Source organism: Paroedura picta, chromosome 5, assembly GCF_049243985.1.
Source record: "Paroedura picta isolate Pp20150507F chromosome 5, Ppicta_v3.0, whole genome shotgun sequence".
Classification (NCBI taxonomy): domain Eukaryota; kingdom Metazoa; phylum Chordata; class Lepidosauria; order Squamata; family Gekkonidae; genus Paroedura; species Paroedura picta.
Genome location: NC_135373.1, coordinates 9,710,281 through 9,713,004, shown reverse-complemented (window position 1 = coordinate 9,713,004; position 2,724 = coordinate 9,710,281).

The following is a 2,724-nucleotide window of genomic DNA, read 5'->3' as shown; positions in this document are numbered from 1 at the left end:
GCCCCTCGCTCCTTGCTTGCCTCGAACTGACCGCTTCTGGGGACGGGATACCAAAGAGCCTTCTTCAGCAGAGGTCTAGAGCAGTGGTCCCCAACCTTTTTATCACCAGGGACCAGTCAACACTTGACAACTTTGCTGAGGCCCGGGTGGGGGTACTTTTTTGCTGAGGGACGTCTCCGCCACTGCCTGAGCCCCTGCTCCGCTTGCTTTCCTGCCAGCTCTCCTGACTTCCCACCACCCGATGGGAGGTGCTGCTAGCAATGCCACGCCGATGGGGAGCCCCAACCATGGCGGCCACCAGAGAGAACCAAAGGTGATCCAGCGGCAGAGTGGCAGCAGCCGGGGAGAACGAGGAGAAGGAGCCATGGCCCGGTACCGACTGATCTACGGACCAGTATTGGTCCCTGGACCGGGGGTTGGGGACCACTGATCTAGAGGAGTCGATGTTCCATAGTCTGTGTTCGGGCAAACAAAAAACTGTGAAGCATCTTTACCATTGAGAGACCCCTGAAACATTCTTCAGGCTTTGAGAAACCCCGGAAATGGTGCAATTGTGCAGGGTATAGTTGGGAAGCTGAGCTGCACGCACAGCTACCTGAGGCTCCTCCCCTTTCTACCCCTCCAACCTCTCATTGGCCATGGGCGGCAGGTTGCCATGACCCGGTACGGTCAGATCATCCAATAAATGTTTAGCCAGTTTGGTGTAGTGGTTAGGAGTGCGGACTTTTAATCCGGTTTGATTCCCCGCTCCTCCACATGCAGCCAGCTGGGTCACCTTGGGCTCCCCACGACGCTGATCAAGCTGTTCTGACTGAGCAGGAATATCAGGGCTCTCTCAGCCTCACCCACCTCACAGGATGTCTGTTGTGGGGAGAGGAAAGGGAAGGCGACTGTAAGCCACTTTGAGACTCCTTCGGGTTCAGAAAAGCGGCATATAAGAAGCCAACTCTTCATCTTCTTCAAATTTGAAAAATATATTAAAAATTAACTCCCACCCATTTGGGAAACCTTTCCAGGGCCATCAAAGCCTGCAGTAAGGGATCTGTTTGATTCCTGCCCTTCCTGTAGTCTCCAAACAGAAATGATGGGGTTTGTTCTTTCTAGCTGGCCCCTGTGTTCTTAAAGAGATATGCTGGATGGTTAATATCAGGGGAAGCTTTTTTCCATTTCTCCATGCCAGGAACAGTCTCATATTGTTTCTCCTGCCCTCCCCGTGCAGCTTTTACAGACAGGGAAGCCTTTCCCTCAAAGGGGGGGGGGGTTGTGCCACACGAGGGTCAGGTGGCCTACTTGTCCCTGTGTCACACGAGCTTGGTTTAATCAGGTGAGACTAGAGCTCAGGAACCAAACCAGTGGCAACTGAATTTGGAATGCCCACCCTGGCCAAGGAAGTTTACTGGCTGACTCTGGACCCGTCACGGTTTCTCAGCCGAACCTGGCACACCAGGTAGCTGTTGGGGGAGAGCGGGAAATGGTGTTCTGGATGCAGACCAGGGAGAAAAGCATGGTATAAATGAGGGGTAGTCAAACTGCGGCCCTCCAGATGTCCATGGACTACAATTCCCAGGAGCCCCTGCCAGCATTCGCTGGCAGGGGCTCCTGGGAATTGTAGTCCATGGATATCTGGAGGGCTGCAGTTTGACTATCCCTCGTATAAATAATCTAAAGCGAGGGCATCCCACGGACACTACGGAAGCCTGCTGAAATGAGGCGGAAAGGAATCTATCTAGTTAGCTGAAGTTTGGGTCTATGCTCCACAGATCCTTGGGTTGGTTTTATCCAGTAACATAAGCATTGCCTGCAGCCAAAGAAGGGGAGCACTTTTTCCATCTCCCTACATCAGCCTTTCTCGACTGTTTTTTACCGTTGAGAAACTCCCGAAACATCCTCGAGGTTTTGAGAAAACCCAGAAGTGGCGCAATCGTGCAGAATATGGTTGGGAAGCTCAGCTGTGCACATGCCCACCGGGGGCCCCTCCCACCCCCTCCAGGCCCATCACTGGCCATTTTGGGAGGTAAAAGGCAGGTGGACAGGACCATATATGGACAGGTCATCAGATAAATGTTTAACAAGTTTGAAATATATATTTAAAAAATTGACTCCCACCCATTCGGGAAACCATTCCAGGGCCATCACGAAAACCTAGTTGGGAAAGCCTGCCCTATATGCTTGTGTTGTTCACAAATCTAGTGCCTCAGGACACAAAAGCAGAGTTGGAAGGGATCCAGGAGGTCATCTACTCCAACCCCCAGTACTACGCAGGAAATTCACAGCTACCCCCCACCCCGCTTCCCCTGTGATACAGCATAGTGAAGTGGTTAAGAGCGGCAGACTCTAATCTGGTTCTCAACCTTCCTAATGCCACAACCCTTTAATACAGTTCCTCATGTTGTGGTGACCCCCAACCATAAAATGATGCAAGGGTTCTTTCACTGAAATTAAACCCAAACTGACCAATGGCATGAAGATCCATTGTTGGTGATTGTATATAATTTGGTTTTTTTCCTGGGGTTTCTCAGCTCAGTTCTGCCTCTTGTCCCACCATGCCCATCTCGCTCTTTTCCGCTGCTCCAGACAGACGAACGCTCTCGATCTACCCCATGAGGCTGTTGTGTTAATGCCCCCCCCCAACCAAGCTGCTTGCCCTGTGAAAGGCTCATTCGGCCCCCAAAGGGGTCCTGACCCCCAGGTTGAGAACCACTGTCCTAGAGTCAGCATTGCTGT